Here is a 23,065-nt window from a genome sequence, read left to right on the forward strand (position 1 = left end):
CCTCCACGGCAAGAGTAGCAGCCACAAGTCTATGCCTGAGGATGAACAGGGAGTAGTAGGTGGGGAACCAGAAGCAAATCAGGAGTCTGGGCTGCAGATATTGGGCCTCTCAATAACACCATGGGCAGATGGAAAGCCTGGGGATCAGAACCATGCTGCTCCTAGAAGTGTGGGTTCTGGGGATCTGGGCCTATATATGGCTACCTTGCTTATTGCAAACTAAGGGAGAGGGGTGGGAAAGGTACTTGAAGTTCGTACTTCCTTTATCTCAACAGTTATTTATAGTGGGTTTTATAGTGGGCAATACTGGCCTTGGAAAGACAACTACTCGGACTGCTGAGTTGTACTGGAGCTGCCTGAGTGGGCTTTGAAGGTGATGGCCCCAAGGCGTCACTTCACCTTTCCTGCCATTGCCGTCCAAGCCCAGGTCCACTTAATGACACGGAGGAGACAGAGCCTTGAAGAAAAGCAATCTGGACCACAGAAAAAGTATTCAAGGGTCAGACATGCTAAGCGCACAGTCTTTCAGGACTCCAGGCAGGGAGGATGTCTCAGCCTTCCAAAGTGTCCAAACAAGGTTGACTGGAGAAGCTTCCTGTCTTTATTCTGGAGATGCTCACATCCAGATAAATTCCACCCCTCAAGAATGTGCTGAAAATACAAGTTCCAGAAATATAAGGTCAGGTGTTCATAGTGGCACCCATGGATGTGTACATAGTTGCCTACGGAGCCACTCCCACAATGAAAGGAAGCAAGGAAGCCTGATGACACCAACCCAGAGTCTGGAGATCATGTCAGCAGCTCCTTCTTCTCAGTCTCTTCAAGGCGTTGCCAAAGCATCTTCCATATACATATATTTTTTTTTTAAATTTTTTTTTTTTGGTCTTTTGTCCTTTTAGGGCCACATCCACAGCATATGGAGGTTCCCAGGCTAGGGGTCTAATCAGAGCTGTTGCTGCTGGCCTACGCCAGAGCCACAGCAACGCCAGATCCGAGCCACATCTGCAACCTACACCACAGCTCACAGCAACGCTGGATCCTTAACCCACTGAGTGAGGCCAGGGATAGAACCCACAACCTCATGGTTCCTAGTTGGATTCATTTACGCTGCACCACATCGGGAACTCCTTCCCTATATTTTGATTCTGAGTGTCAAGCCTGTTACAACAGGAATTGCTCTTGGAACTGCACGGCTTACAACTTCTATATATGCAAACAAAAGCATTTTAAATCAGGTTCTTCTAAAAGAAAGGCACTTGGAGATTGTGCCTTTTTTACTGGTATTCCTAGCAGGATCTTCTGTTCTTTCATATCGCACCTTTCATTCTCAGTCATTTTACTACAGCTTAATTTTTTAAAATCCCATTTTGGACAATTGAGCTTCTGGGAAGTACTTTGGATTGTTGGAATCACAGACTTCATTGTGAAATTCCTCTTCATGGGCTTAAAATGTCTTATTTTATTGGTGCCTTCTTTTATCATGCCTTTTAAATCCAAGGTTTACTGGTATATGCTTTTAGAAGAATTATGTCAGTATTACCAAACACTTATTCCCATTCCAGTTAGGTTTCATTACCTTATAAACTATGAGGAGTTTGATAATGTAACTAGATGGAGTCTAGGAATATTGCTGGTTTTACTCAACCTCATACTAACACTTCCGGACTTTTTTGGACATCTAAGAACTTTCAGATGGGTTTTGCGAATATTTTTTACACAGTCAAGTTACAGAGTGGCTGCCAGCAAGAGACAGTGTTCAGATATGGATGATATTTATTCACTAGGTCAAGCTGAATTTCAAAAGCCAATTCTTCTCATCTGTCAGCAACTATTTTGTGAAGAGAGAAAACATGTACGCTCTGCAGAACTGTGATTTCAGACCATATAAATAAGTGGAAATGTGGAGCTACTTCATCACACCTTCAAATGCATGAATTTTAAACTTCATATTAAGGCCACTAAATGCTAATTTCATTTAGCTACAGTGACTATTGATAAAGACATTAGAATGGATTTTCAGGGCTAGAAGTTAAGGAAAATGTTTCTAGATGGTTTTAGAGTATTACAATAAGACTTAAGTATGTAGTAAAATTTATCAAGATTAAATGAAAAAACCCTACATTTAAAAATATATAAATGTAATGTTCAACCTAATGCATATGTAACATTTACTCTATTCTAATTATCTGACAGATGGCTGCATGTTAAATTGTAAATGTTTTCTTTTCTTTTTTTTTTTTGTCTTTTTGCTATTTTTTGGGCCGCTCCCGTGGCATATGGAGGTTCCCAGGCTAGGGGTCCAATTGGAGCTGTAACCACCGGCCTACACCAGAGCCACAGCAACACGGGATCGGACCCGCGTCTGCAACCTACACCACAGCTCACGCAACGCTGATCGTTAACCCACTGAGCAAGGCCAGGGATAGAACCCGCAACCTCATGGTTCTTAGTCGGATTCGTTAACCACTGCGCCACGACAGGAACTCCGTAAATGTTTTCTTGTTAATTCTACCAAAATGACAACTGCATAACTAGAACCAGAACTAGAGGAATTCAAGTATTCTTTCTTGATGTTGTTTTCACAATAAAGACTATTTTTCATAATATTTTAAGATACACATTATCTGGAAGTAGAATTATTTTTATCACTGAACTTTATAATTTTCATTTGAAAAATTCTAAAATTTTTCATAAAATTTGTTTTTGTTTTTGCATTTTAGGGCCGTACCTCCAGCATATGGAAGTTCCCAGTCTATGGGTCAAATTGGAGCTACAGCTGCTGGCCACAGCCACAGCCGCAGTCACAGCAATGTGGGATCGGAGCTGCATCTGAGACCTACACCACAGCTCATGGCAATGCCGGATCCTTAACTCACTGAGTGAGGCCAGAGCCCGCATCTTCATATATACTAGTCGGATTCATTTCTGCTGAGCCACAACGGGAACTCAGAGGAATTACTCTCTGTAGTAGGATTAGCAATCATTGAGAACAGCTGATTTAAATTCCTTTTGTTTGCAGACATCATAATACAGTCCTGCCATCAGCTTTAATGTTATGATCTTGCTTTTTGTATAATGCCATGGACTATCTTGAAGTAACTATTAAAAAAACCCACATGAACTAAAAAAAAAAAGACAACAACTTGGCATCAATAGCTGATCAATGCATGTATCATCTGCTTCCTTGTACCTTTACCATGTGGAAAATTCCCCTAGCCTCTATGCTATAATTTCCCTCCTTCTTTTTGTCTTCTGGAGGGCATAATATAGTTTTAACTTAAAGATTAAACAAAAGCATCCTAAGTAGAAGCACACCTTATAGAAGAAAGCTCAAGATTATAATTAAAATGGTGGTGGTGTTACTGGATGCCAGAAAAACTATCACCTTGGAACAAAGATTGGGCTAAAATAGCCCAGAACAAGGAAAATTATTTTAAAAAATCATCTGCACTATGTATCAGTTCATCTGCATTTTGTGCTAAAGGAAGGTCAGAGGTCACATACTTTCCCCTCATCCTGTGCTCAGATACAGTGCTTCTCCATGGGCATGCTATCGGTAATGCAGCAGTTCTGTTGTGCAGAATCTTCCCACAATGCAGGACACCCAGTATCCCTAAGTGCCAGCAGCACTCCTCAGCCTTGCAAAGCTATGGGTGTTCTAAGCACCACTGCTCTAATGTCTCAGAGTGCATTGTTTAAACTGTTTCATCTGATCAGCTTAACATAATGATTCAAAATGTTAGGAACATCTTCAACTCTTCAGATGATGAACTGAGGCTTGAAATGAATTGCTGGCTTTTCCACATGGCTAGTGAGGGGTACTGCTGTCTCTAACCCAGAGGGCCGACTCAAAATTCATCTCCTTATCTTCTTTGTTTTTTGTTTTTGTTTTTGTTTGGGTGCCAGGGACTGAATCTGAGCCACAGGTGCGACCTACATCACAGCTGTGGCAAAACTGGATCCTTAACCCACAATGCTGGGCTGAAGATCAAACCCACACCACTGTAGAGACAACACCAAATCCTTAACCTGCCGTGTCACAGTAAGAACTCCTCAGCTCCTTTCTAAAACACTGAGCTGCCTTTCAATTGAAGCAGAGACTCAGACTTGATCTCAACCCACTAGTAAATTATGTGCAAGTGAATTTTTGCTGTTACTGCTGTTGTTTGTATTTCTGGGTGTCTTTTAAGGATCCTGGGTCTTGTTAAATAGAGGATACTTTGTTCTGCGAGGTCCTTGATGGAAGAGTAGGGGTAGAAGCTAAGAGGAACCGGGTTAGTTTGGCTAACAGAAGGAACAGATCATGAAGCTTCTGGGACCATGGGGGAAGGAGGAATAGGAGAGCAGGATGCTTATGTAAGTTTCATGAACAGATTTCATGAAAACGACAAAATGACAGAGAATGACTGACTCCACATACAGAATAAAGACCAAATGCTAAGCATAACTGTTATCCAATTATGATTATTACACGCTACATTTCTCATAAAAGCATCTAGTTTGTTCTCAATGAAAACTTGGTGAAACCTGGGTTGTTTTCCTTTGAACATGACAGTCTGTTCTTGTTTTCTAGCTCGAATGCTCTTGTTTGCTGCTGTTTTTGTTTTTAAGACCTTATTACTGATTGCTCCCTTATCTTTGTATGTGCACTAATCTTTATGTGAGAAGCAGGAGATGGCGCCCTTGAATACCTGCCCAGTCCTACAACTGAGTTTCATTCGAACCAGTGCCTGAGTGCTGCCCTCTAGGGGTTCTCTGATGCACTGCCCTGCAGCCCTGAGAAGGATGCTCATCAACTCTAAGTCAAAGGGCACCTCCAAGGCTCCCAGTGTTTCAAATAGTTCAGAGAGGAGAATAAAAGAAAAACCATTACTGATTCCAAATTTTGTGTTACCTTCTTCTACCCTGATGCATCCCAAGAAGTCTCTCAATTCCCCCTCACAGTCACAATCATCTTGCCCGACCTCTTGCCCCAAGGCAGGTTTTGGCTGACAAGTTCCAGACACAAATAGTCAGTGGTTGACTTTCATTCAAATATTAATCAAAAATCAGATGGGCATTGTGTTCTTTGAAGATGAACGTGATAGGCATGAAATCTCAAAAGAAATTCTGTAGGGAGGAAATCCAGGGTCTCAAGTGGGTCTCTCCCTGATCCCTGGGCAAAGCTTGCCATCACAACCAGCACAGAAGGGGGAACACTCTATCCAGCTTCCACTCTTCCCTCAGGCACTCTGGATTTCTATTGCAACCTGTTTAGAATACAATGTTTTATAAGGAAATGTCACAGAAAGGGAGCATAGACACTGCTCAAGCAGGCAACTCTCATGGGCCCAGAATTTAAAAGGGTTTAGAAAATGTCCTAGAAATCACAGGAACAAGGTGTTCAGGGACAAGTGTAAGGCCTGCTAAATAGTTCTTATCAATTGAGTAAGGGATATTTACAGATGGCAATCAGACACCCCAAATTCCAAGTAAAAACCTACATTTTAAAGATAAACGTCTTTATCTTTAAAAACCTACGTTTTAAAGATAAATGTTTTTATCTCAATAAACTCTCTATATTTGCAAGTGAGTCCTTTCTGGACTTCGAAGTCTGTTCTTCGATTCAATCCTGTGTCTCCACTTTCCTCTGGTGCTGCTGAAAAGCAATGAAAACTCTGGTAGAGGGAGTTAACTGGTAGCTCAGTGGGTAAAGGATCTGGAATTGTCACTGCTGTGGCTTGGGTCACTGCTGTGGTGTAGGTTTGATCCTTGGCCTAGAAACTTCTGCAGTCAAAAAATCTCCAAAGGAGGAGTTCCTGTTGTGGCGCGGCGGAAATGAATCCGATTAGGAACCATGAGGTTGCGGGTTCGATCCCTGGCTTCACTCGGTGGGTTAAGGATCTGGCATTGCCATGAGCTGTGGTGTAGGTCGCAGACATGGCTTGGGTCTGGTGTTGCTGTGGCTATGGCATAGGCAGGCAGCTGAAGCTCCAATTGGACCCCTAGCCTGGAACCTCCATGTGCCGCAGGTGTGGCCCTCAAAGGCCAAAAAAAAAAAAAAAAAAAAAAAAAAGAAAAAAGAAAAAAGAAAAAATTCCCCAGGAAAAAAAAAATTCTAGTAGAGAAATATCTAAAGGTGAAAAAGCATATTTCAAATATGTTATCAAAATTCCATTAACTAACAGAAAAATATTACCAGTGAATCTTGGCTGAAAGGTAAAAACTTACCAGTTATTTTTAGGCATTCTCTCTAAAGTATAAAACTATAGTTTTTGCTGCCTTAAATTCTTTGTAAGGTGCCTCAAGTCCTTGGCAGAACAACATGGAATATAAATGAAAACAACACACACAAGTGCACACATGTGTACGCACAGACACATGTGCGCACACACACACACACACTCACAAACTTTAACTCTCATTGATACTTTATTTTAATGTAAGTTTTAAAATTAAAATCAGGCAATCTTAACTCTTCAGGGGAATTGTGACTGAGGGGGCAATGAGGAGAGGAGGGCTTATGAAATGCAGATACTATTCTCTTTTTTTCTTTTATCTGGTATTACATTAGTATGTTCACTGTTAAAAATCATCATGTTTTACACTAATTTTTGCACATTTTCTTTTGTTCTGTTATACTTCAATAAAATGCCCCTTAAAAATAAAAATAAAATCAAATCAGGAATCTTAAAATAATTTCACATTAAACCTTGGATGTTTTGAAACGATATCATTCATCGAACACCAAGTAACCTCAACTTCAAGATTAAATCTCTTCCGAGGAACACAATTTAATGAATCTTTCCCATTTTCAGTCTTTTTGGGAACAAAGTAGAGGTGGAAACACATACAATAATAACAACAAAAGAACATAATAATAATAATAGCAAATAAACCAATGCCTCAATCTTATGAAGTATCTCAGCCAACCTACAAGCATTTCTCTTGCTAGGTTTTCTTTCAGCAGCTTTGATCTCTGAGATGTTTCATAGCTTCTGAAAAATGGCAGAAATAAATCAAGGAGCAATACGAAAGGTAGCAAAGGCAAGAGCAGTGACTGTGTTTTTGGTTTCACTGAGCTGAGACATTAGCAGTCTCTGGCATTCATCTACCTGGTGCTAGGATAAATTTTTTCAAGCATCAGACTTCTTTTTTAAAGAAACAAAACCTCTAAAGCCAGAAGGGCAAGATATGGACGGTTTATGTACAGGCTTGTGTGGTGGTCTGTACGGCGTAGACTATATTGCCTGAATGATATCGAGGAAGGGCCCCAGAAAACCCCTTTGTCCTCAGTATATCTCCCTTTCTATCCTGTGACAGTGCCCGAGCTTCTACCATTAAGGATTTTATTTGTTGGTTTTAAGATAGTGATTTTCTAACCCCTTTAAGCTGCCAACAGGCCCCCTTTCAATATGGTTTTATTCAGAGTCCTAATAAAAGAGATAAAAGCATAGATGCTGTAGCTAAAGTAAGTGATCCACTGGAGCAGCCCCTCACTCCCTCTCAGACACATCTACAAACTGCTAGGGCTTTTTGAAGTGCATCTGAAAAACCACAGGGTTAAAACAGAGCTTTCCAATTGATGTGCACGAAAGGGTTACAGAAGTTAGGAGATGTCAATTCCTTCAGCCCTTACTTAAAGGTGGGGATGGTAGGGGAGGTGTGGGTGCAGTCATGGCCAAGCACTCTGTGGCCTGCTGTCTTCTCTCACTTTCATACATCACAGTGTATTCGAAAGTTACTATCATTTTCTGTGTGTGCCAGACATGAAGAAAGGCTGGGGAGCACTAGAGTTTATCACACTAAATTATCACTGGTTATTAACACCTTAGCACGCATGTTTCCCTGGCAATTCTCTACCGAAAGGAAGCATGCATCAAGCTAATCTGGGTAGGGGAGATGTTGGAAACTTGGGTCATGAGCCAGCCCTTTCAGAAAGGAAGGAACTGAGTAGGGGGCCACAAGAGAATGCCAGAAGTGGGGTTCTGGATGGCCTGGAACCAAAGGTGCAACATTAAGACAAGTGGAAAAGGACACTGAGAAGAACCAGGAGGGCTCTGAAGAGAAGGCTCAGGTCTCCAGAGATGAGGATCGGCCCTGCTCCTGGACATCAGCTCTGCCCACTATGTCGGGACCACTCGCTCAAACAGATTTTACATCTGAGAGAGATTTTTCACAGTGTAGGTGTGCATTTGGGAGACCCAGATAAGTGAATTATTCACCTGGAAGAAAGCAGACTTGAGTTTCAAAAGGGTTGATGAGTCACAGAAAGAGGGTGGCTCCACCAGTCTCTGAAGGAATACAGCTTCCCACCTCCTCCTCCCCAGCCTTCTGTCCTCTTCTTCAGTTTCTCAATTTCTTTTCCCATCGTCCCGACCCACAAGTGTCAGCCACTGAAGCAGCTCCCCCATCTCCCAGCCCTCAGAGATCTCATTGTGAGTGTTTTCTTCTCATCCTTGTCCACTTAGTGTTGGGCACCAATCCAGACATGACCATGCTTCCAAAGGCGCCCCCTGAGGTGCAGCTTCCTGGCAGACACCTTCCAGAGGCAAAAATGATGTGCCTCTGAGGACTGATGCTCCAGACTTACAATCCGAGGTTTATGGTTTTCCAGCAAGGGTTCTTAAAGCCCTGCCAACTCCCCTTCTGCCATTGGCCAATTCCCTTTCACTGGCTCGCCCTGCTTGTCATCTGCTTTGTCAGCCAAAGCCCTTTTCATTTTTCTCATCCTCTTCTTGGCCTCAAGCCTAGTAAGCCCTGTCAAGAAGATTCCTGACGTATGAAGTTTTATGTCTCTTCCACCACCATCCTGAGAGGCATTGCCTATTCTTCACCTCTGTGATATGTTTCAGAGGAGGTCATTCTTATGTCTGGAGTAGAGTATATTGGACTGAAATACCTAGTAACATGCATTATTTTTAAATAAGAATTTAAATCAAAAAGATGCAAAGGAGCAATGGAAATACAATCTTCCGGGGAGGTTTGGGGGAAGGAAGAAATTAGTGGAGTAAAAACTAAAATAGAGAATGTCCTTGTACAAAACTGAAAATCTTTAGGGAGAGTCAAAAATTACACCAAAAATGTCCTAGTCATTTTGGAATCAGGATGCCTTGATTTTTTGTCTAAATCCACTCATACCCAAGTCGTTCTGAATATTCCAGGCCTGTCCCGAACTCATTTGCCTTTTTCTTATCAAATCGCTCGTTATTTCTCAGCACGATCTCTCAGTATTGCTGAAGTATACTGTTCACCATTGCTCACTCACACACAACTAGCTGTGTCCACCGGAGGGACTTGCCAAATGCAGTTCTCTTCCCATGGAATGATCTCAGTGCCTATTGGGGTTTCTATTTGTCTGTTTGTTTAATCTCATACTTACTGAGGCTTATTAGGAGCCAAGCATATCGCACGCTTTACCTCATTTAATTCTGAAAACGATCCTCCGAGTTAAATATCATTATTGTCCACATTTGAGGATAATAACAGATGGGGAAAAGGAGCTGAGAAAGTCCTAGCCATTTGCTCAAGGACACAGAGCTATTACTAAGTGACAGAAACAGAATTCCAGCTCAGGTGTGTCTAACCACAGAGCCCAATGCTCTTTTGTCTCCTCCTTTGTTGAAGGAGTTCACTGTGTAATGGGTTTAAAGTTTAAACAATTTGCAGTTTAGGGATAGAAATGCCTGCTCCCCTCTCCCCAGCTGGCCCCAGAAAATACAACTCTCAAGCCCACTGCTCTTCAGATCTGCAGGAAAACCAATCTCTCTCTTAGAGGATCCCCTCCAGGCAGGGGCTAACACTTGCCCAGTCTTCAGACTTCTGTGGAAGGGGAATACAGCTACCATTCAGGGCAGATCCCTTCTCGGCTGCAGCAGTTCTTTGGGAGGAAGAAAGGATGATCCCTCACTCTTCACCCTTTGATGCTACTCTTAGTCAGGCGTGTTCCTCACCAACCCGGGCCTGACTCCCAGTGAGCAGTGACACACCTCTTCTATGTGTGCAGTCATTCCGAGGCTCTAGACTGCCCCCTAGAGGACAGGTTTCTTCACTGTTCCCTTCAGCCCTCAGGCTCAGAGCAAGAGCTCTCCCTCCCTCCACTGTCTTTCTGCCCTTAAAGCAGTATTTTTATTTCAGGGGCTTCCTTGCCTTCCTTGTCCCTGGGTCATTGTTGTGGTTACCCACTGATCTGTAGTTCACCTCAACAGCTTTCAATACAGATTTAAATAACTTGGAATCTCAGAGAAGAGAAGGGCTTTAGTCCCTTCCTTCACAGATTCCTGGGGTTCTCAGGCAACTTTATACCCATCCTTCTCAGAAAAGTTCAAGCAGTACTTTTCAAGAGTTTTTTTTTTAAATATTCAAGCTTCACCTTACTGTGCTACAACCATAATTCAATTCTCAGGGGGCAGTCTTAACGATTTCACTGTAACGATTTCAATTCTCAGGGGGCAGTCTAAGTGGCTTCTGCCACTTAGCTCTTAATTTTGGCCCCACAACCAACCTGGTGGCTTGAACTTTATGAGCCCCTCCATAACTGTTAGTGCTCCTCAGAGCCCTTAAACTAGTGTTCACTGGGGCTCTGGAGCAGCCTCTCTGTTCCTTTTGTCCCTTTTCCTTTCCTGAGCAATGTAGGGAGCAAGGATGAGCAGCCCATTAACACTGGTGAGGCTGTCTGAGCTCTTCAAATGAGAGACGTCAAAGGCAGGTTCCTGTAGGGGTTGTAACTATTTCATTCTCAACAGCCTTGCAGCCTTTCTATGCCAGACCTCTTAATCTGTGATATTATAGCATAGCCAAGTCATATTTCCAATTATCTATCTTCCTCTACATCCCCAAAGTAACATGGGGGTATAGACTGGAGACTCAGGGTACCGCCTAGGAAGATGTAGAGCTTTTAAAAGGAGCTGATTAGGAGAGATTCTCTTCCCTTCTCTGCTCTCCTTAGATATGATCCCAAGTGACCCTAGTTGGCTGGCCAGCTCCTGGCCTCCGGGCCAGCTGCTGCTCCCTGCCTGGGCAAGAAGAGCCATTATGTTGGGAAGGAGGTTGCTACCTCTACCCTCTGTATTCATCCTGTTCTTACCACATCCACCATGACAGGTTTTGCATTGCCAAGGCTGGAAGGCATGAGCAGGGCAAAGATGAGAAAATTTTAGGGAAAACATGGAGTTTAATGTAAATAAAACCCCCAAAGAAACACAGTAGTACTTACCCCTAGCCCAGGCAAACAGATATTTGGGTTTGGGGCCTATTTGGGTTTGAAGTGACACAAGGGATTCGATCCTAATTTGTAACATTTTGCTCAAATACCTAGGCCTTTCTAAAGTCCACTGTATTCTATGAAACTTTCTTTACCTATTATTTTAAGTACATGTTAGACTGTGGAACTTTTCCTAATACTTGTAAGACAAGTTGTTTTTTTTTTAATTTTTTTTTTTTCTTTTTAGGGCCACATCTGCGAGATATGGAAGTTCCCAGGCTAGGGGTCGAATCGGTGCTGCAGCTGCCGGCCTAAACCACAGCCACAGCAATGCCGGATCCTTAACCCACCGAGTGAGGCCAGGGATCGAACTTGCATCCTCATGGATACTAGTCGGGTTCATTATTGCTAAGCCACAGTGGGAACCACCAAACCAAACTTTTTGATTGAACAATGAGCTCAACAGACTTCAGAATCTTCAGGATCGAATGAGAAACTAATGGAAAATTTTAAACAACGGGAATTCCCACTGCTTGTAGTTTTATTTTTCCCACACACAATTTAGAATATTCTTTTAGAGAACACATACCTGGAAATGCTTAAAATTAGTGAATGTTTCCCAAATGCATCTCCAGAGAGGAATGTCCATTCTCTGCTTATTTATTTACTTATTTATTTATTTTGCTTTTTTATGGTTGCACCTGCAGCACATTAAGTTCCCAGGCTAGGGGTTGAATGGGAATTGCAGCTGCAGGCCTGCACCACAGCCACAGCAACACCAGATCCAAGCCACATCTCTGACCTTTGCCACAGCTTGCAGCAACACTGAATCCTTAACCACTGAGCAAGGCCAGGGATCAAACCCACATCCTCATGGAGACTATGTCAGGTTCTTAACCTGCTGAGCCACAATGGTAACTCCCATTCTCCATTTATTTGAATCATTATTTAATAATAAACAGGTGAGGTGAAAAAATTTAGCATCAGTTACGGTGCCAAGCAAGGAATAAGTATAGTTAACATTTCTGTAGTACAGATGCTGGTCTAACTCTACACATTATTAAATCATTTGAGCCTTGCAAGAGCTTTATGAGAGAGTACTTTGAAATATTCATGTCACAAAGGAAAAAACTAAGATCTAGAGAGGTAAAGGGAGTTGTTCAGTGTCACACAATCATCAAGTCACAGAATGAGGATGTGAATCTTAGGCAGGCTGGCTCTTGAGTCTATGTTGTTAACACCTAGGCTATATTGCCGCAACTTGAAGAGAAAGACCTGTGTGGACCACGAGACTGTTCCTGGGCTCTTCCATACCCACAGCAGCATCAGAAAAGGCATGATATACTGTTTGTAGATATGTCCACGTCCTAACCCTTGAATTGTGGATGTAACCTTATTTGGGAAGAGGGTCTCTGTAGGTGTAATTACATTAAGGATCTTGAGATGAGGAAATTATCCTGGATCAAACAGGTTGACTAAACCAATGACAAATATCCTTCTAAGAGAAAGGCAGACAGAGAGGAGACAGAGAAGGGGAAGAAGCAACATGACCACAGAGGCAGAGACTGGAGTGATGTGGCCTCAGGTAAAGAAACGGTGACAACACCAGAAGCAGAAAGAATTCAAGCACATATTCCTTCCAAAACCTCTGCACGGCAAGAGTGGCTCTGTTGGATATTAGACTTCTAGCCTCCAGAACTGTGAGAGAATAAGCTTGTTGTTTTAAGCCACGTATTCTGTGGTAATTCATTACTGCAGCCTCAGGAAACTAATACAAATACCGCATATTAGTATAGTATTTTTCAGTTTTCAAAATGCTTTGGCACACATAATCTTATTTGATTCACAAGCCCCTGTGCCCTATAATTATTTAGTTTGGGGATCCGACTCCACCATGAAATGGCTATGGGACCTTGTGCAAGTGACCATCCTCTCTGGCCTTTATCCCTTCGTCTGGAAAACAGAGCTAATAACCATGCCTGCCCTGTCACTCTCACCAAGGTGTCCTGAGGATCAAAGGACATAAATGAATGTACTTTCTATACTGAAAAGCTATCTTTGACTAAGTTATTTTCACTTCTTACCTTTGGGTCATATCTGAACCACTGCCTGGAGGAGAACAGGTGTGCCATGAACACACCAGGAGGGGCATGGGCATGCTTCTGCCACCTCCTTTACCAGGACTGTATGCAGTTGGAACCCTCTGGAGGTTGGGGGTGAGGGTTAGGGGTGGAGAGACCAGGACTCATGGGAAACTGAGACAGGAATAGAACTTTAACAAGACTGAGCTCTTCTGTGAGTTCAGTCATCTCAGGAGCTGAGGATTCATGTCTTAAGGGTGATTTCTCAAGTAACATCTGGTCTAAGAGCAGAAAGGCACAAAGGTCTGTTATCCATTAGCCCTTGTCCTCTGCATGGTCAGAAGCCAGGGACCACCCCAGAAGGTGTGAGTGGAAGTTCATTTTCCTGCTGACCTTTCAGTCCTGAGCCTTTGAGTGATGATGGTTCTGAAAGGTAGTAATTAGTGCCAATTGAGGTGATGCTTTTGTAAAGGTGACACCTCTCCATTAGGAAATGGACTGAAGCCAGTGGACTAGCCAAGCAACCAGGGGACAAAAAGCTAAAAAATCAGTGCCTGGTCAAACTCTGGTGCAATTAGAGTCTTCCTCCAACCACGCTCTGGTGCACAATGCGAACACTTGCAAGGATGAAAGTGGGATCTCCAAGGCAGAATGCCATCCTAAGGCTTGGCACAGACACATAAACAATGACGAGGAAAAAGGGACACAATGGGAGAGCAACTAGGAACGGGGGCAGGGTGATTCAGTGAGCTTTTGTGGGACAGGATAAACCCAGGCCAATTAGAATAGCATGGATTAAGCCAAAGGCAGTCATCTAAATTCAGTAAAAAGCAATTTCCTGATTTTTAATGAGTTATGTCACTTGCATTCTGTCAAACTTCTTGTGTCCTGTACTTCTGTTCTTAATTTCGTCTCCACAGGTACCCAGAATTGTGCTAAAACTTGGCATCACCAAGGAACAAAAGCTTCACTCAAATTATTGCAATAACTCTGTTTTCCTCTTTTTCCTTTAGCCCTAACCAAAGCATTCTCCACACATAAACACAAGTGATCTTTTAAAAAGACAAATCTGAATGTTACTGGCTTGCTATTGCCATTGTACTTAACGATAAAAATCTAAAATCCTCCACATGACATGTTCTGGCTCTGCTGACCTCCCCCAGCCAACCTTGTGCCACTCTGACCATCGGTCTGTACTCTCCTTTGCACCTCTCTTCTCTGGATCTGGGTCTTCAAACAAGTTATTCATATATACAAACATATAAGAATATATATACAAAAGTGTGGGAACAGTCAAATTTAATTTACATCTAACCAAGCAAATTTGTTCCCTTTGACTGGAAAGCTCTTTCCTCTGCACTCTGCCCGGCCAGCTCCCACTTCCTGTTCTTCCAACACACGGAACGGTCTTCCCAGACCCACACTGCCCATTTTAAGTCAATGTTCTCTTTAGTTTTCTCTCTCCTAACACTATCCTTTCCCTTAATAGCACTTACTGCAGTGTTTTTTATATATGCCTTTTTCTTCTCCCACTACACTGTTAGCTCTAGGAGGAAGTAGGGACATATATGCTTTATTTTCTTCAGTAAAGCTAGATACTTTATCCCAACCCTTGATATTCTGAGATTCAGTTGGTCAGGGACTGGTCAGGGTGGGGTTTAGGCACTGGCATTTTTTCATAGTTCCTTGGGTGATTCTAGTGTCTAGCAGCCAGGGTGGAGAACTGTTTATCCAGTCCACCCTCATCATTTCAGGAAGGAAGGGAATGCCCAGTGAGTCATGTGACTTGCTCAAGGTCTTCTAGCTTCTATCAGCGGAAATAAAGAACCAGTTCTTTCAGAGCTTTTGTCTTTATACACTGTGATGTCCCTTCACTTAATCTGGACAAGCTTTGTAAACAAGTAGAGAAGGGTTTCTTTCAATTTTTGCTTTCTTGTAGGATAACTAACTTGTACCTGTTTGCCTGGGATTTCCCTGGTTTCAGCATATTAAGAAGTGGGAAAAATGCAATCGACCTCAAATAGTTGTTGTAAAGGTGAAATGAGCTAGGACATGTAAAGGCACTTGGCACTAAGCCTGGCATGCACATACTAGATCAACAACTCTTAGCTTTTTAAACAATACAGGAGTCTTTGGAAACAGGGAACATGGTAGAAACTCTCCCTCCTCCCTCCCTCCTGTCCTTCCTCTTTCCTTGTTTCTTTTTTTTTACTTTCTTAATATAGGTGTAAATATATAAATATAGAATGAAGATGTGTCTCTAGCAATTACTAGAGCATGAAAATACCATTTTTTTTTTTTTTCTAACCAGCACTCGTTACTGTCTGTCAGCTTCAAATGCCACCCAGACATTTCTAGGTAGGGTAATTTCACCCTGTCAAGTGAAAGCATTTCTTCATGCTCAATCACTAAGCAGCTACTTTAAACAATGCTTCCAGGCTTCTCCTCCCTTAGGCATCCATGCTTGTAACTCTGTCAAAGTGCCTATTTCCTGGAGTCTGGCTTCTGCAGACTTCTTAGATGTTGGTATGCCAGATTATTTTTCTAAGGCAGCCCTGGAGTCCTTGGGATACCAACTGAATTTGATCCATATGGTAGCTCTGGGAATGGCAAAATGCTAATCATGTAAAACTCAGGCCACTGATATTTATTTCTTTGTTTATTATCTGCACAGGCCAACTGAAAGATAAATTCAGGGGTAACTCCAATATGGTAGCTGAGGTGTTCATTTAGTTAGTCTTACCTCACTTGTACTGGCCATCTTCATGTCTTTAACAAATGCATATTAAAAATGATGATTCATTTGTGGAACTGTGCACTAAACAGAGATGCAGCAAATTAGAGAATTTCTGAGGATGGGGCTTTGAAGATTACCTCATCCAACCCCCTTGCCTTTTCTAGAGCCGCTCCCGCGGCATATGGAGGTTCCCAGGCTAGGGGTCTAATGGAGCCACAGCCACTGGCCTACGCCAGAGCCACAGCAACGTGGGATCCGAGCCGCGTCTGCAACCTACACCACAGCTCACGGCAACGCCGGATCCTTAACCCACTGAGCAAGGCCAGGGATAGAACCCGCAACCTCATGGTTCCTAGTCGGATTCGTTAACCATTGAGCCATGATGGGAACTTCTAATGTAACATTTTATAATCCACCAAGAAATTCCTCTAATATTACCATTGCCCATCTTTTGGTGATGAGAAGGTTTGGGGAATGAAAGCAGCTGCAGATTTGATGTGGGAGGGCAGTGGACAGGTAAGGAGGGAATAAATCTTGTGTGAAGTGCTAGAGAGAAACTTAGCAAGGGATAAACAGTCCAGGGTGACTGGTGATCAATAAAATCTAATGTTCTGCAAAGCCATAAAAAGGAATGAACTATTTATGTATATAAAAATAGGGATGAATACCAAAATAGTTATGTGGAGAGAAAGAAGCCAGACAAAAAGAGAACATAACACATGCCATTTATACAAAGTTTGAGAAAATGAAAACTGCTCTATAGTGACAGAAGCAGATCAGCAGTTGCCTGTGACTACACAACCACTCTTTACTGGCTCTTAAATAGTAAGCCTCACCTTACTGGCATCACCTTTGAACCCTGCTTCTTCCTCCTGCTCCCTGTCCCATGACTCAGTTGCCAAGTCCAATAGATATTACCCCTTTTTTTTTTGGCCACACCCATGGCATGCAGAAATTCTTATACCAGGGATCAAACCTGTGCCACAGAAGCGACGCAAAGCCACTGCAGCAACCATGCCAGATCCTTAACCTGCTGCGCCACAGGGGAACTTCTGATCTACCTTTTTAATGCTATTCATAATCACCCTTTTCTCTCAATTACCAGATACTTTCTATAGGTCAGAGCTTCCAACATCTTATCTGTACATTATTTTTAGGAGCCTCCAACCGACTTCCTTACCTCTATTTCCTGCCTGTTCTAATGCATTCTCTTACTGTTGTCAGAGTAACTGTTAAATGTTTTCTATTTTTAACATAACCTCCCCCCAAATATAAAACATTTAAAAATAATTTTATTTTATTTTTTAATTGTTATTTACCCAATACAACTTTTTTTTCCTACTGTACAGCATAGTGACCCAGTTACACATACTCATTCTGTTTTCTCACATTATCACACTCCATCATAACTGACTAGACATAGTTCCCAGTGCTACACAGCAGGATCTCATTGTTAATCCATTCCAAAGGCAAAAGTTTGCATCTATTAACCCCAAGTTCCCCAACCACCCTAATCCCTCTCCTTCCCCTTGGCAACCACAGGTCTATTCGCCAAGGCCAAAGAGAGTGAGGTGGCCACAAGCGAAGGAATGCCAATGGCCACCAGAACCTGGACAATTCTCCTCTAGGGTCTGGAGGAAGCTGAATGCTGCTTATACCTTGAGACCAAACTCCAGACTATGAGAGAATGCATTTCTGTGGTTTTAAGCTACCAAGTTTGTGGAAATTTGTTATGGCAGCCAAAGAAATGAATATACTATATACTGTACTATGCATACTATAACATGGTAAAATCATTTCCCAGGATTTAAATGTAAGAGTTGTGGGGTATGTACATATCTACCTTACATAGGTATTTAGAGAACATTTTAATTTACCTTCTCCACAGCAGTATATGATATTTACCGTTTCCCACAACTTTGCCAACTGTTTGTATTGCTGGACTTTAAAACCTCTGCCAATCCAAAAGTGTGAAATAATACTTCATTGTTACTTTATTTGCATTTCTCTGACTACTTGTGAGGGTGAGAACATTTTTGTATGATTCTTTGTCATTTGAATTTCCCCTCCGTGAGGTTTCTCTCATAATCTCCATGCATGTTTATTTGATTATTTATATTTTTCTTATTTCAGTAGTTGTTCACATTTTTGAATACTAATCCTCAATCTGTTACCTGTGGTAGAAATATCTTCTAAGTCTTTGGATCTTTTAACAATGTATATTTTGTGGGAAAGAAGCTTTGCTTTTTAAAGATGTATCAAATTTAAAAAACTTTCCAAACTTGTTCTTGATGAGTCATTTCTTGTGTCTTGCCTAAGAAATCTTCCCTACCTCCAAGTCACAAAGACTCTCCTATGTATTTTTTTTTACAATTGTCTTAAAGTTCTATTTTTCACAATGATTTTCAGTCTATTTAAATTTATTTTTGAGAACAGAAGGAAGCTGGAATATAACCTCATTTTTTTTTTCCCATATAAAAGTCACTCGTACCATTTCCCAACTGGTTTGTCATACCACCTCAGTTACATACAAATCCAATGACCTGTCATTGCTGGGTCTCTATTCACTTTCCCAATCTACATATCTATATGCCTTTGTCACTGCCAGACTGCTGGATTCCTAAGGGCTCAGAAAGGAACTGCAAATGACTATTAGGATAGAGGTCCATCTACCTGAATCAAGAAAACACAGGGAGGGATCGACAGGATATAAATCTTCAAGGAATCTATGGAAATGCCCTTCTGGGGAGCGTCTGCTTTAACCATCTGCTGAACCCAAAAGTGCAAGGCTGCCTGCCACACTAAGAATTGCCCTCTCCTTTTATATTTTTCTCTCACATGCTTTCCAATCCTGGCTGGGCCAGAAACAGTATCTAGTGAATGGGGGAGAAAGTGGGGAGAAGCGAGACCACACCCATATGGCCAAAGGCAGGAGCCATTAACCAGGACTTGGCACAGCGAATGGAGAGAAGAGGAACCTTTCAATAAACTTTATTTTTAATTTATTTTTATTTTAAACATAATGCCAAGGTACTATTTATTTTTTTTTATTATAGTTGATACATTAGTTGCAGGTATATAGTAGTGATCTATATTTTTAATTATTATATTCCATTTAAATTATAAAATGTTGGCTATATTCCCTGTTGGACAATATATCCCTCTAGCTCATTTATTTTATACACAGGAGTTTGTACCTCTTAACCCCCTATGCTTATCTTGCCCCTCCCAACTTCCCTCACCCCATTGTAACTACTAGTTTATTTTCTGAATCTATGAGTCTATTTCTGCTTTGTTATGTGCATTTGTTTATTTTTTAGAGTTCACTTATAAGTGACAACATACAGTATTTGCCTTTTTCTGTCTGATTTATTTCACTTAGTATAATATCCTCCAGGTCCTTCCATATTTTTGCAAATGGCAAAACTTCATTATTTTTTATGGCTGAATAATACTCCATTGTATATATAAACACCACATCTTCTTTTATCCATTCAACTATCCATTCATCAGCTGATGGACAGGTAGGTTGCTTCTGCATCTTGGATATTGTAAATAATGGTATGAACATCGGGATGCATTTATCTTTTTGAATTAGTGTTTTTAGTTTTTCAAATTTTAAAGCCTTTGAACTCTGTCTTGACTAGACATCATAATTTCCTAATGGAGACTATAACTGTGAACTTAAAGCAGCTTTAAGATTATCTTTTGCAGAGTTCCCATCGTGGCTCAGTGGTTAACGAACCCGAACCCGACTAGCATCCATGAGGACATGGGTTAAAGATCGGCGTTGCCATGAGCTATGGTGTAGGTCACAGACGCGGCTTGGATCTGGCTCTGATGTAGGCCAGAGGGTACATCTCTGATTGGACCCCTAGTCTGGGAACCTCATATGCTGCAGGTCTGGCCCTAAAAAGACCAAAGAAGAGCAAAATAATAATAATAATAAAAGATTATCCTTTGCCTAGGAATAAGCAGGCAATGAAATCATGATTTCAGTCCTTAGGTCCTTCATGAACAGGATAATATTACCCCAATAAATAAATTTGAAAGGGTCATTGGTAGAAAAAATAAAGTTTCCATCTGATCACCTCCTATAAATCCTGCAGTCCCCATACCAGTTACATGTTATCCTCATTTCCTCTCATCTCCTACTCTTAAATCTCTCCTCACTCAATCATACAGAGTCACTCACATTCCTCAAACCAGCCCCAGTGGCAGATAACTCCAGGCTTTTGCACATGCTAATCTCCTGGCTTGTAATGTCTGAAATCTTTTCTTCCACCTCTTTATCTGCCTAATTCTTAATTATCTTTCAAAACATGTCTCTCAAACAGTACCTTTTCTGAGATGCATTCCTTTTACCTCCTCCTTCCCAGGCACATTTAGAGCACATACCTACATAATAAACTTCATTACATTATTCTAATTGCTGGTTTCATGTATACCTCTCCCACTTCTGAAGATGTCTTATCATAGTCTTCGTGCTTAGCATAATCCCTCCAACATAGTAGGCATTCAGTAAGTAACTACCAGTGGTGGGTGGTGGGGGTGAGAATAAATTAGGAGCCAACTCCCAGGATCCTTCTGGGAAAGCTCCAAGTTTGTGGAGGAGAATAAACACCTCTGGAAGGTGTAGAGTGGCCCACGAGTCAGGAGAAACAGCACCCAGTAGCAGAGAACAGCAGAGGTGGAGCAACACACAGACCATATGGGCATGACATGTTCAGAAGTGCCACCTCTGCATCTGAAGGATTTTTCCTGCGAAAGGGGCTCAAAAATTACATTTTTTTTTTTTTTTTCATTTGTTCTGAAAGTTTGAGTTGGGGGCGTGTGGGAAAAGCTAGCATTTTATAGTTGTGGTCAAGATTTTTGTTGACTTGAACCTAAGTATGTATGACAAGAAATGATTTAGATACTGAAATGATGTTTTCCCTAGGTTCCAAAGAGATGCTCAAGTCAGCATAATTAAATGTAAGATTTAAATACAATCTGTAGGATGTGTTGGGACCTGTGCTTGGCACTCTGCTTGATTCAGGAAAGGGCTCTGAGAGTCCTGAAGAAGTGACAGGCATCTTTGATAGAACATCGAAACAGGGAAATCCATTAGCCTAGACATGCAAAGGCAGACAATGAAAGATATGAAAATCTGTGGGCGTGCACATGCGCATGCACGCACACACGCTCATGAGTCTGTATCAGCATTTCATCACTGACTCTCATGAATAAGTGCTGCTTTCTTGACTCTGTTTCCTGTAAATGATCTGCTCATAATGTTTATAATAAAATGCAACAGTAATGAAATATGATGAAAGACAAATGGTTGTAATTTAAAAAGTAGTTGTATGAAAGATTGTTTACATTGCATGGCAGGCCATTTTTCATACTAAAAGGGGCTAAATTTATCTACATAAATTCTTTGCTTTTCCTTTAAAGACTACTGAAAATGCACTGTCTTCCCTAAACTCTTTCAATTTTAACATCTAGTTTATGTATGTTGGACACTGGATATTAACAATTGGCTTATTGTTAGCCTGAGCTGAAGGTGGACCATTCTTCCTGGGGGAATTCTAATTCCTGGGAAGACTGATGAGCTGTATTTTTAAGGAAAACCCTTAGTCTTCATTTTAGGCCCTGACATAAAATAGAATAGTGACTCCGGGATCCAAAAGACCAGAAATTAAGACCCTTAGTAGAGATTCTGTTTCTTCCTATTGTTACGGAATAGAAAGAGTCTTGGGACTGGCCTTTATTTGCTCTTTTCTGGGCTTTTCTTTCTCAGGTTGAGATGCAGTGAGAAAGAATTATTGTTTGTTTGCTTCCACACCATCAATCTCTCCCATCTCTCCACACCCCATCCCTCTCCAACTGACTACTTGTTTGTATTAAGGTCTTTGGTGGGAGAAGTCAGAGTAAACTTGTCATATATGTAAACTGTGACAATCACCATCAACATCACAAGCTTCATTGTCTTTATAATAAGAACATCATAAGAGTCTCTCTCGCTTTATTGATCATTTACTATGTTTCTGGCACTGTCTGAAGACTTTTTTCACACCTTTTCTCATTCAGTACTCACTACAACATTATGGAAAACAATGAAGATATTGTTTTCATTTTACAAAGGAGGAAACTGGAACTTGGAAGGCTTAAATGACTAACCTAAGTCTCTCATGGTGGAAGGAACAGAACCAGGACTTAAACCCAGGCTATCTGACTCCAAACCCACGCTCTTCACCACTATACCACACATACGAACACAGCACAAAGTACTCTTCATTATTCATGGCTTTCCATTTGGGGGAATTTGGGGTGGCAATATCTTAACCCCAGACCTACTTTCACGGCCACTGTGAAGCATATACATGTCCTACAAACTCATCTTAAGACCATTCTATGAAAAACATAATCACGATAGTAAATCTGCTTTTTTTTTTTTTTTTTTTTTTTTTTAAGTAAGACATTTCCAATAAAACATGCAGGGATTCTTGCCTTCCCTAAGTGTGACTTGTGGAAGCTGATTCATTGTAATTTTAACTCTATATTTTCTGGTTTTCAGTTGCTTTTTAAAAACACTTTTATTTGGAAGCACGAAATCAAAGAGGGGAAAAAAAATCTATGTAATGTTACGGGTAGATTAGTCAAGATTGATTTTTAATTTTACTTTAGTTTTATATTTGAACATCACTTAGTAACCAAAATATTAGTAATATTCTTCTTGACAATAAGGGATAAATTATGAATTCTCATACTCCCTAAAAAAGACTTTACAAAAAGAGACTACAAATACAAACTCAATTTAAACCTATTTACAAATAACAAAAACCAAAAGTCTGTGAAGTATGCATATATTTAACAAAAATGTACAATATGTGCACTGAAAACAACATAACATTGCTGTGTTAAAATAAAGAAGACCTATTTGAAAAGGAGGAATACACTATATTTATGGATTGGAAAGTTCAACACTGCTCAATGCCAAGTATTCTGTAATAGGAGTTGAAGGGGTTCAGAGAACACCACTCAAAACATGCCACTCTCACATAAGGATTATTTTGAGCTGAA

General features: G+C 41.1%; 1 protein-coding gene and 1 pseudogene across 7 annotated transcripts in view; one reads left to right on the forward strand and one right to left on the reverse strand.

The window, feature by feature from the left end:
- Positions 1-23,065, reverse strand: part of ANKRD55 (ankyrin repeat domain 55) — a 431,118-nt gene that overhangs the window by 165,788 nt on the left and 242,265 nt on the right. The window lies entirely within an intron of this gene.
- LOC100737478 lies at positions 377-2,259 on the forward strand (annotated as a pseudogene).

Source organism: Sus scrofa, chromosome 16 (assembly GCF_000003025.6).
Source record: "Sus scrofa isolate TJ Tabasco breed Duroc chromosome 16, Sscrofa11.1, whole genome shotgun sequence".
In the NCBI taxonomy this organism is placed as follows: Eukaryota; Metazoa; Chordata; class Mammalia; order Artiodactyla; family Suidae; genus Sus; species Sus scrofa.